The sequence below is a fragment of the Phaethon aethereus genome (genome assembly GCF_964289735.1).
Source record: "Phaethon aethereus genome assembly, chromosome: 3".
Taxonomy (NCBI): domain Eukaryota; kingdom Metazoa; phylum Chordata; class Aves; order Phaethontiformes; family Phaethontidae; genus Phaethon; species Phaethon aethereus.
In genome coordinates, this window is record NC_138576.1 from 25,367,668 (window position 1) to 25,380,759 (window position 13,092).

Below are 13,092 nucleotides of genomic sequence, written 5' to 3' on the forward strand. Positions count from 1 at the left end.
AAAAGTCTCTTGCTGCAGAAGTATCCCTGAATAAATGGCATACATTCCATAGGTGACTACACTGGAATTGCTCATATAAACAGATTCAGAAAGCTTCCATGCCTTTACAGCTATGAAAGGTAAACTTGGCTGTGGTTTGTTTGATGGAAATTTATGGGAAAATTAACTGTGGATCCTAATCCTTGTGCTAAATCTGATTTAGGATTTTATCTATGTTCATCTGCTAGAATAAAGTTCCAGTTGTCCTACATAACACCTTTTTTTTAAAATACTGTGACATAATATCGAATATTTCATTATTTCGTATGTTTTGTGTCTATGAAATAGAGGTGCTAAATTATGATGTACTAAGAGATGAAACCCTGTTCTTCTTTTACATTTTCACGAAATAAAATCATATGTTCGTAATTTTAATTGTGTACTCTTATCCTGGTTGTAATCTTGAGGAAATATTCAGGTACCCAAACTGAATAAGACGAAACATTCTAGATCTCTGATGTTTGGAATTTGAGCTTGTTTAATTTCTGCATTAAAAATTTAGAATTGTAAAAGAATGAGTGGAGCTGTACTTGTAATTTACTGTTTATTTCTTTCTTACCTGCCACCTATTCATTTAAAAAGCCAAGAAACAAAGGAAAAGAGAAAAAGTAGTTTTTGAAAGGCAGATATTTATGTTTAATATATTTAATATCTAAAAAAATTTAGTAGCACTTTCAAAACGATTTAACTAAATGAATAGGTTAGTACAATAAAAATCTATGCAACTCCGGTATAGAAAGGAATACAATAATGTTATATTTGTTATTTATTTTACCAGGTCATAATAAAAAGTATTCTGCATATAAAGGAATAAAATTTAATGCACAATATTGTATTTATGCAACATGAAATCACAATGTGTCCACAAAACAGCTAAATCATTATGGTAATAGAAGTTATGACTAGAATTTGTTTTTTCCATTTGTATTAAAAATGCAGCATTACAGTATGTTATTTTTCTCCTGGAAATTATACTGCAAATAATACATTTTATTATAATTGCTAATATATTTCCCTTACCATTACTTTGTATTAAACATCTAAACCTGGAGAAATACTGTGTCACCCACACCAGAAAAATTCTGGGGAATAACTCCCTTCATAGCAAGATTGTCTCACTGGAAGGAAACACACACTAGCTTTCATAAAAATGAAGGAAAAACCATACTCTCAATGTTGCAGTTCGGATTTGGGATGTCAGAGAATCCACACATTTTTGTGTCCTGTCAATGATTTACCACTGTACCTAGATTCTTCTCATGTAATAAACAACTAAACCAAACAAAATATTATTCTTGTTAAACTGATGTTAATAGAGACCAGTTGAATACATTCACATATAGTATAATTTTAAAAGATAACTTTCAATGTAATTTGTTGCATCCATTTTTGTAATAACTATTCAAATATTAAAAGCGTAAGGTTTAATGAAATGTTTCATACTTTTCCTAGCGCTTAATGAACTATGTTAACCTCTGCAAACATTATTCAATGCAAATGAACCAATGACGATAAGGAAACAAAGATTTGATGCTGTTACTAAGTTTGGAAGAAGCCAAACAGAAGCAGATAGATGTTAGTGAGCTCATCTTTAGGGCTGAAGAAAAATAAATGAGAACCAGTACTAAGCTTTAAATGGATAGTTTCTGAGAACTAGGTCTACATAAGCTCTAAATTTATCATAGGTATTTTTATATCTGGATGTGGTTTTCTCATGTTGTTTAGTTAATTAGAAAAGGAAGCAGAAATGTGATTCAAAACAGAAGTGCTAGAGTAAATAGGGAATTCCAAAGAAACAGACGGCATGTCAACCTGGAGATATCAGGTGTATGATCAAAACTAAAACTCATTAAAACTAAAATTAAACTAATATGATTTGATGAGAAACTGCCTATAATGAATGAACATGTCAAAATTGTAAGAGTCCTCAGAGAAACAGACAGGACTTGTTACATCAGCAAAAAATGGAAATAGTAAGAAAGATTATTCAATTATTTAACTCATAGGCTGAGGCTCTTTTAAAGGCTTCCTCTCCCACAGTGTTTCCCACTTAACTAATTCTTGGTGGCTCCTAACTCAGCATGTGGCTCTTCTGGTTCCCATCTGGAGTAACCATTCATCTCAGAAAAGGCAATCCTTCCTGGAAAGTGTGCAATGTAGCAGTAGCAGTTTGTTAAATTTGCAGGGTCAATGAGAGATGATCTATAGCATGAACTGGCCAGCTGACTGCAGAATTTGTACTAAGAGCTTTTTTTAACTGGTGATTATGCTTCTTATTAACTGAACTGAGATGAATTCTAGATTGCAATTTTAGTGTGCTGAGCAGGCATCAAAAGAAATAAGATATTTTTTAAAGGCTTATGTTTGATAGGGACATTGTAGACACAAGCATAAATACAGTTTTATAAACTCATTTTTAAATGTGAAGAACCAGCAACAAATCCAATAGGAATATTTTGTGGGAAATATTGCAACTGTATTTTGAGTTATATAAACAAATACTGATGACATGAAGAAATTCAGACCACAGAGCAGTGGGAACTGGGATTAAAATGTAGATGTGCCAAAATCCTAAATCTAGTATGCTAGATCATAGGAGTTTTACATTTGGTCTGTAGACCAAATAACTTGATATCTTCTCTTTCCTACAAATAGGGAAGGAATGGGGATGACGACAGCAATGACAACAACAAACCCACAACTGTCTGCAAACCATGTGTTTGAGATTCTCAGGCATAGGAGTAGCCTTAGTAGCCAGGGCTTTTTACCCCAAACTTCCTCAGCAAAACAAGGGAAAAAAAGGAAGAAACAGACACTGAAACTGTTATATTGTTATGCTGCTACTACACAGGAAACATACATTACATTCCACATATGTTATCTAGCCCAAAACATACAGTCACATCCATGTTTGTCAGAGTTGAGACAAGAAATCCGACATGTGCAGTTTTTTGCTTATTCTCAATCACTTTTCCTGTAACAATCTGGACCTACCGTTAGGAAGGAACATTCTGTAAAGTCTAAGGAAAGGCTATCCAGCTCTTCCTTTTCTCTCCAAAGAGCTCTGAAGTGAGACTAACCATTTTTCCCCCCCACACTGCAAACAGCTGCGAGTTCCTGTTCACCTTCAGTAGGAAAGGAAAAATGGCTTGGGTTCCCCCAAACTTGCACAATATTCTCTGGCAGCAGAAGCGTAGGAGAAAGGGTTAGGAATAAATAATAGAAACAGTGGTTCAAACACTTCAACCTCACCAGTACAGTGCATAATTCAGAGGCTTTTTTTCCCCCCCAATTGCTGACACAATGCACTTTATTTAGAGACACTGACTAATCTCCGAACGCGGTGGCTCTGCTTTAGCCATGGTATCATTCCATTCTACTCTGAAGGGGTCTAACATCAGTACTTGTTGCTTTCTGATAGACAATGCAGAAGGCAAAATGGTTTTAAGCTTATGCATTTGAACATGTAAAGAAATCTTCATACTATTTTTCCTGTTAATCCACTCTATCTATAGTTACAAATTATTTCTGTGAGCATATTATTGACTTTTGGACATTATTACTTTATGTTACTTCCTTCTTTATTAAATTGGTGCTCAAAGGAAAATTGTTTTCAGGGTCCCGTTCTCTAGTCAGTGCACAGAAAATGCAGACTGTTCCATTTGGTATTAAATGCTAATTCTTATAGGAGTTTAAATTGTTTCTTTAAATCTAAGAAGTATTCTGACAACTACCACTCATCTAAGCCAAGAAACAGATGGAAAACAAAATGTGACATAAAGTGCTCTGGAAATAATTAGCTACCTGGCTGCAAGAAAAACTTCAACAACTTAAAATATTTCATTAATATTAGTAAATGTTTCAGCTGAAAAAAATGTTTAGAAATTCTGTACCATCATCTAGAAAATGTATTTTTTCTTATTCTTTCTTTTCAAGTGTGAGAACACTTTGTGTAAATAGTGTTCTATGTGGCAAATCGAATGTTGCAATTCCATTGCATGTCTAAGAGGCTTTTACTCAAGCTAGTTTTTAAGTAAGAGGTGTTGCATTGGGTGCGCGTGTCCAGGTGTTCTAAGTGGGGCACTGCAGGGCGGCCTCTGTGAGGAGCAGGCTGGGGCTGCCCTGTGCCGGACACAGCCAGTTCCAGCTGGCTCCAACTGACCCACCGCATGGCACAGCTGAGCCCCACAGCCAAGGTGGTGGTGCCTCTGGGGAAATCTATTTAAGAAAGGGCAGAACGCTGCCCAGCAGAGTGCAAGGAGTGAGGTAAGAAAGTGTGAGAAACAACTCTGTGAACACCAAAGAGAAGAAGGAGGGGGAGGCAATGCTCCAGGGCAGAGATTCCCCATGCAGGAGCAGGTTTATCCTGAAGGACTGCAGCCCATGGAGAGGACCCACACTGGAGCAGGGCAGACGTGAGGAGGAAGGAGCAGCAGAGGCGAGCTGTTATGGACTGGCCACAACTCCCATTTCCCATCCTCCTGCACTGCTCAGGGGTGGGGTAAGGAGACTAGAGAAGTCAGGAATGAAGGAGCAAAGTTGAGCCTGGGAAGAAGGTTTTGTCTTTGTTTCTCACCATCCTAACCTATTTTTAATTGGCAATAAATTAAATTAATTTTCAAAGTTGAGTCACTTTTGCCTGTAACGGTAATTGGTAAGTGATTGCCTTATCTTTATCTCAACCGAGAAGTTTTTTAATCTCATTTTCTTCCTTTGTCCTGTTGAGGAGGGGGAGTCAGAGAGCAGCTGGGTGGGGGGCTGGCAGTCAGCCAAGCTCAACCTACCACAGATGTGCATGAGTATTCAGTTGTGGCCAAGATAATGACAGCAAGAAAAAAATAAAAATAGCCTTAGTGCTGATCTCTTCCTATCTTCTACCACAGTTCTATCAGTTGCATGCATCTACTTCGACGGATGTTTGCTTTTGAGTTTATTTAACTGTGTTTCATACTTATAAACATGGGGGAAAAAAAAAAAAGAAAAAGTAGAAGTGTGTCTCCTACAGGATAATGGTAAATCCAGGGATTTGTGATCTGCTTAAATTGCACAGTGGGAGGCGTATATCTGAAAAACTGTAGTATTCAGATGGGCACATACCTCAGGTGACACACTGAGAGCTGCACAAAACAGACAGCTTTTCAAGAACTTAGAATGTAATACAGCTCTTCAGAAACTCAGAAATAGGGATAGCTATGTCCTGCATGCCATTGTGCAGTGGGATGTCCTGAAGAAAACTAGAATACTCGCAGAATACACAAAGTGTTTGCACACAGGTAAGTGTGCAACGGGTGTTTACAGACGAAACTTGAGTCTGAGATCATATAGCCATTAAAACCCTTAGAGTAGCTTTTTACCAGAAGAAGATAACAAATTATAAAATAGATAGTAATCTGAAAATTTGCAAGTTATTAACTGAAATTAGTACTTCTCTTTTCTCTGAAATGGTTTCCACTGTCCACCTCAAAATCTCAGTGGTGGTTAACTTCTACCCCCAAAGTTTTTGTAATAAATCACATATTAATGACACTGTATCTTAAAAATGAACTATTTATATTCATAGACAAGTAACTGGGACTAATTGATACTTAGCACTGTTTCTACAGATTCCAGGGAAAGATGTAACCAAAGACAGTGATTTTATCATGAGACGCATTGCTGAATCCATCCATTCGCTGAAGTTTGGAAAGTGGCAGAAGTTAACTGATCAGACAATTTCAACAAGCAGTCAAGCATAAAATAGAATTGATTAATTGAGACACTTCAGCAGCCACCAGGATACCAAAGTTTAAGACAGATTGCATAAGCCATTCCAAATTTATCAAGCAACTTCCTTTGATTTTGATTGTGTACTGTTATTTAAGTCCAGCAGGGGAAACTGAGGAGTGAGATAGTAACAGTTTGTCAGCCTCAGAATTCTTTAGGTTTTGTTATTTTACAACAGTGAAATGCTTAAAAGAAACTGAGCACAAACATGACAGAACTGTTTAGGAAAAATTCTTGATGAATCAAAGAATAGTAATTTCCCTAGTTTTGAAACTGAGGAATGCTTCTGTTAGCAAATAACTGCAAGTATCCTTCCTTCATGCTTCAGAAATAATTCAAATAGGGGAAAATGATCAAATTATTTTTTAGTCAAACAGAAGACAGATTTTTGCTATTCATCAAAAAGCCAGCTGAAAACCTCACTTTTCAGCTCATGTGTATTCTACTTTTCCATATTTGAAAAGAGGAAAAAACCTTCATTGATTGTCTTTCTGTTTTCCCTAAGCATCAATGCTCTGTTCTGGACAGAATTAATGATTTGAGACATATTCTGGGATGGTGTTTTTTTTGCTAGTTCTAACAGTACAAGCAGTATTGTCTTTATAAACTAAAAATTAGTTAATGAAAATATTTTCTAAAACATTTACTTGATTCACCTCCCTTCAACAGTCAAATGAACCTTTACACTTCACTTCTAGGAATATTGCATTCCACATGAAATACAGTCTAGGATATACTTCCTTTACCATTACTTTTTATTAAACATCTAACCTTGGAGCAATACCTTGTCACACACACATGAAAAATTCTGGGGAATAGCTCCTTTTATGGCAAGACTCACACAAATAGCAGTCATGGAAAAGTTGTAGTAACCAAGATCACCCCAGGTATCCGTGTTAGTTCTGCACCATGAAATAACAGAGAACTTCTAAGAGTTACAATAAGAAAAACTCCTACAACAAAAAGACTCTTTCCTTGGTCTTACAACAGCTTATGTTTTACTGCTTTAAATAAAAATTATGCTTCAGTGTCTTTTTCCTTCTCTAAACTTATTATAGAGAAACTAGCAAAGGAAAGTGGTTTCACTGACACCTGTTTTGTGAGTGTTCTTGGTTATTCTTAGTCCTTGTGCAAGCGAAGTGTGGCCAAGAAACAAAACCCAGACATGTAATTTTGGAGCTCTTAGGGGCATGTAAATTTTGATTCAGTTGGACATACCTGGGTGCCTAGGGTCGTTTGACATATCCCATCCATCAGGCAATCTAACTGCTGATCCAGAAGGCCCCAGGTCATCTGTGATCTCTGACAACCTCACAGTGGGTTTTGTCAATGTCAGATGACAATTGATGCCTACAAGTAGGCAGCTAGATTGAACCGCAAGGACTCAACTCTGGATTTGTTTATTTAAACACAGGAATATAGTTACATTTAGAAGTCTTAAAACAGTTTACTTCTCACTGAAGAAGTGAAGATGTTTTCTGTAAGTTTTATGAGTCAGCTCTGCCAAGCGTATGTTGGAGTTTTTCATATCCCTAGGATATCTCATATGGCTCGGGACACTTGTATTTAAGTAACTGAACTGCTGAATTCAGCCCCAGCACTAGGCTGAAGACCAAGAGGACACCAAGACACCTAAATTATATGTGTATGCAGGCAACATAGCTGTTTCACTCAGTTAATTCACACCTCTTGCTCCAAAAGGGAGTGACTTTCAAAAGGTCCTGACATATCTGACAATGCTATTCTCAGATAAACCAGGGTATGCTTAAGCAAGTGAATTGCATTGCTAATGGCTGGCTGATTAGCTAACAGAGGCTCAATTTAGTGTTGGCTGGCATTGTATTGACCTAATGAGAGCTTAGACACCTTTCACATGTAGACATTAACATACAGACATTTGAGTTTAAGTGCTTTAATCTTTTGCCAAATTCTACTTTAAGGAACTTGCACAGCTAACCTGTAGACTAATTGACTACTACCCTTACACCCTAGGAAGCAACAGGAATATTTATTATTTCTGCTTTTCAGAATTAGAAGATGCTTAAACATATTTATAAATCTATTTACTCAGAGATAATATGTATAGTTATACATAGCTACTAATTTATTTCACTTCTTAATATGTAAAAGTAATTAAATTTAAACTTTCCATTTTAACAAAGTGGAACTGATTACAATTTCTTATTAAAAAACTTATTCAAATAAGTTGATAGACTTCTGTGACAACCCCTACAAAAATCCATCACTTTTTAATGCAAAAATGGACGCACTCCTGGGCAGATGTTATGACTGGTACTTTTCTTTCACAAATTGCCCTTTTTTTTTTTTTTTTGACATCTAACAGAACTAGAAGCAATCCCTGATATTTCAAGTCGTCATAAAGAAAAAATAAGATACATTAATTCTTACCAATCAGGCAGCTCCCACAAGTTTTCAAATAAGATAATCGTTCCTATTCCCTTGTGATTTGAAAGTGTTCGAAATCATCAAAAACTCAAGCTGTATTCTTAAATTGCCTTTCCTGCAGAAGTTATAGTTGGCCTCAGGAGAAAATAATTTGATTAAGACAGGCATTGAAGCCCACAGTAATATAATACTCAGCAGTTTGTCACTGTATGACTTTATTTAAACACCTCACTTCAAACTCATTTGAATTGAGAATTTAAATATTTGTTATTTATATGTATTTTAAATTAAAAAGCCTGTCAACATAGTAATAATAATACATGTATTCCTCACCTGGTCCTGCTTTCCTTAGCAGAAAGAAGGACCAGATGGGGACATTCATTTTCTTCTCATAGAAAATGAAACTTCTTTCAAAGCTTATTAACAAAGTTTTCGAGGTAAAACATGAGATTTCCTCTTCACCTGTTCTGCAGTTTCAGTTTGCCTTTAGTTGTTCCATGCTACACTATATGGCTATTCTTTCTGGGGTTAGTTATTTTATTGAAAAAAAAATACAAAACAATACCAGTAACTCTGGAACTTCAATACACTGACTGCTGTTTCTATCAATGGATATAATCCTTGGTTTCAAATCCTATCTCAGAGTATTACGGGCAGAAGGTGGAGGGGGACAACATGTAACAGAATTTTTTCAGCTCCAACTACAATTATTTCTATATGATAAATTTGCATTTAACAGGATAGGAAGTTCAAAAACAAAGGGAAGACAATTTGATTCCCTTTTCTCATTTAATGTCTCACTTCCAATACCATCACGTTGACTGTTTTACCACTGCCCAAATCAAATGCACCTACACAGGAAGTAGTTTTAGGAAGAATAAACTATATTCTTAAATGGAGACTGTGATTTTTCATATGGTCATGCGTCTTGCTCCAAAACTTCTCTTCTAATCAAAGTTACAAACAGACACCACTTTCCTGTGGAAGACAATCACAGAGGGAAAAAGGTGCTCTGTGTTTGCAGCCCAGGAGGAAAAGCATCTGTCATAAATCATACCTGAGTCTGAAATGACAAATACATGAAAGGTCCTAGGCACATCGAACTGGGCACACGTGTAAAGTTTGACATCCAGCTGCGATGTGATGCTGAATACCCTGCTCTGGAACTATCAGTATGCAGCGCCCAATTCCATCAGTATGATTTAAAAGCCCCACAGATTTCTGAGTCCAGAAACATGGTGCTCTTTCATCAAAACTCCTTGAGGAAGCTTTATCTACTGGATCTTTTGAAAAGCTATCTAACATAGTTTTTAGAAGGTTGAGGTTCCCCATTCTCTCCACCACACCCCAAAAAAAAAGAAAGAAAAAAACACCACTATTTTCTTAAAAATATGGTTAGGAGACAATTCCTTTCTATATTAGCCTAGAGTGCAGAAACCTCAGTGTATTCATGCAGTCCACTGGTTCAGTGTCTTAACCTCTGTGCTTTAGGCACTTCTAACACACAGAGGACCCTCTACAATCCTCTTCTGCCCCACTTCAGAAAACAGTTGTCTTGAACAGCTCCACTGAGAAGTACGGAAAAAGAAAAAAAAAGAAGACAGAAAATTTCTATTGCCTATAACAGAAGATTAAAATCCACTTTTGACTCTATTTTTAACAATATTTTTTACACAAAGCAGTTGTTTGAGTAAGTGCAGGAGCATTCTTGAAAGCATGGACACTAGGTCTCTCTTATCACTGTAAATGTCCTAAGAGTTCACAATGGCATTCTTTACATCATGCCTCAAAAAACCCAATAGGCAAATTGTTTTTAGTGATAAATTTGAAATTCAATCACGATTTTAGAAAATTATTACTACTTTAAGTGAATATTTACCATAGATCTGCTGAAAGATGGATTGTTTGAAATATGTACAAGAGTTGCTTTCACTGTGTAGCTGGAGTCCACTCTAAATAAAATTATTTCCTAGTAATTAGAAAATTTCATGCTTTTGCATATTGGTTTGGGTTATTGAAGTGTTAAAAAAGCTATGGAAAAAATCTTCCTTTTATGGGAATCTTTATTGTTTGGAAGTATGAAAAGTAGACAGAGTTTGTAGCCACATGGACCTTAAGAAATAAATAAAAATTGTGCATGGCTTCTTACTCTTCCTGAAAAAAAAAAAATTAAAGAGATATTTCTGAGGTCTCTAAACCAAAACAATTGCTTTTTCAGGTAGAAAACTCCAAAAAATTTCCTTTAAAGTCATTATTTTCATATAAGTTTTGGGGAAGTATTTGCTGGAATGATTCTTCCCCCCCTTTTTAAATAAAGCACAGTAATTGTATGTTTACTTCAGATTTTAAAAATTTGCTTTTTTATCTCACTGGTTTGTAATATAGCCTTTAAGGACTCTGAACTCCCACTGACTTTGTTGACAGTTCTCAATTTGTAAAATCAATCTACAAGGGTGCAGCTACAGTAACAGTGAATATCTTAAAAAAGGAAACCCCTGAAAGAAAGAAAACCACAACCTCAAGCTTCCTAAAAAACCTACCAACACACTGTGGACAAACTTATGCGAGAAAGTAAACACAACCTAAAACCAACTGGACAGGCGCTCACCAGCCAACACGTCTGCATACTGATACAGATGAGAAAGTACTGCAGATAGGGGATTGGTATGGCTTGAAGTGACAATATAGAAGCTGTTTATTATCTCAGTAGGCTGCATAAAATAGTACACCTGATCATTATTGCCTATACCAATTAGTCATGAGTCCATCAACGGTAGCTGTAGAATTAACTTTCCTTCCTTTGAGGTGGAAAAGATTTTTCCAACATTTATTCAATCAGTTCCCAAATTAGCCTATGAGATGCAGTTTAATGACACGCCAGTTCTATTGTACCCATGATAATGTGTTTTGTCCTTTTTGATAACTTCAGGTATCTATCATTGTAAAGAAAAGAGGCAGTGCAATTTCTCTGGTGGAAATACAAAATTAACTCTTGGGTTACTTAACAGGTTATTTCAACTGTGATAAATAAAAGAGGTTTTTAGTTCAGTTTAGACTATGGTTACATGAATAAAGGTTTGTATATAGAATACATATAAATACCATCAATGGAAGATACGTATTTAAAACCAAGACTCACAGTGTGGGTTATTTATTTTCATGTATGTGTCATGAATGCAGATGTTTATTCCATAACTATATTATCAAACAGTTTGAGAAAAAGGTTGCTAAGAATTCATTGTGCTGAAATTGTACTTTTGATCCAGCAATCTCAGTGACCAAAGACTGCTCATGCATTCTGAACACACCTTGAAATAATAAATGTTTCTGATTACATACTAATACCTCATTTCTTTAATTAAGACTATGATGAAGAACCCTGAATGTTTGTGAGGCACAAGAATAAAGCCCAGCTGACTGCCATTTTTCTGTGAACTATCCAAAGTAATGGCATTCCTTGAGTATTTTTCTGAGGGTCATGAAGTTTTACCAAAGATGTAACTGCCTGAGAGGTTTTATGGCCAAAATATGTCTCGTGCTATATGTAAATACACCTATTGTTCTTATCTGATATTTTGCTTTTTCAATAATATACAGAGTATGTTTCATTATAAACACCGATTGAATAAATCATCAGAAAGGAAGTACTTACAATGTCTTTGTATTGATTTTAGTTACATAAATTCTACTAGTATTTTATTGTACAGCATTACTGGCTGATGAATTGTCTCCATACCATAAAAACACCAAGAAGATTTCTAAAGTAAAAGAAAAGCTATTATAAGAGACATTTGATAGCTCACTGATCATGGTAAAGGACTAGATGACAGGAAGGTGTTTGTTTACTTTTTGTAACTTTATTTTTTGAGAACAACAGTTACTAGGTTTATTACTGCGACATATGTAAAGGGAGTCTATAATTTTAGAGGCATGACAGACAAAATATCCTCAACATAAAACAATCATAGGATGTACTTCTACCTAAAAAATTTCTTTTAAAGATGTTGGTGCAATATGGAGAAAGGAAAGCTGAGGACTATTTCTCCATAATTTATTTTCTGCTGTCAGCAGTTCCATATGCAAAGAACATGCTAAGGATATGTGACCTGATATGCTTAATATAAAGACAAGGTCAGGCACTCATGAAGTTCATGGAAGTACAAAGGTATAGCTGAAAAACACTCAGATTGAAATTACATTTCTTTCATGCATAAGAAATACAAGAAATCTCGGTAGTTTTTATTTCCATATCCTGTGTTCTCCCATTTTTTCATCTGTATATTGCTATGCCCATTTTGTTTCTCAGGATGTTGTAAGAAATACAGTTAGGGATCTCTCTGTGTTATATGTATGTACGAGTACTAGGGTGGTGGACACCCAGCCTACAATTTGAGCATCAGCATGCTATTGCAATACAATTATACAGAGAAGACAGTTATATAATACAATGTTTAATAGCAAATTTTAATATACAGAAGAGATTTTTAAATAAGAGAACAATAGTAATACTGCAGGATCTGCAGTACTTCCATCTTCAAAGCCCCTACAATAAACAGTGATTTTTTTTTTTTTTTTTTACAATAGCATAAAAAGCAGAAATAAGATGGCAGATTTGGAACTCTATCTGTGACACTATAACAAAATTTGAATAGATACTTGTGTATCCAATAGATATTTGCGTATCCTTTTGAGAAATATCTCTTCTCACAAATTTCAACATTCACTTCTCCGTGTGGCACTTGTATTACTCAGCAAAATTTAAAGGAAAAAAACCAATCTTTTACTCAGGACATAATAGTACTTGTGAACTTTAATAACATCAAGGTTCTGAATTCTCTCTATATCAACTACTCAAATGCCATCAAATACTATAATAAGAATGTA

At 35.5% G+C, this 13,092-nt stretch overlaps 1 protein-coding gene across 1 annotated transcript in view; it reads right to left on the reverse strand.

The window, feature by feature from the left end:
- The window catches only part of CSMD1 (CUB and Sushi multiple domains 1), a gene marked incomplete at both ends in the record, with an annotated part of 1,255,958 nt that overhangs the window by 513,217 nt on the left and 729,649 nt on the right, over positions 1 to 13,092 (reverse strand). The window lies entirely within an intron of this gene.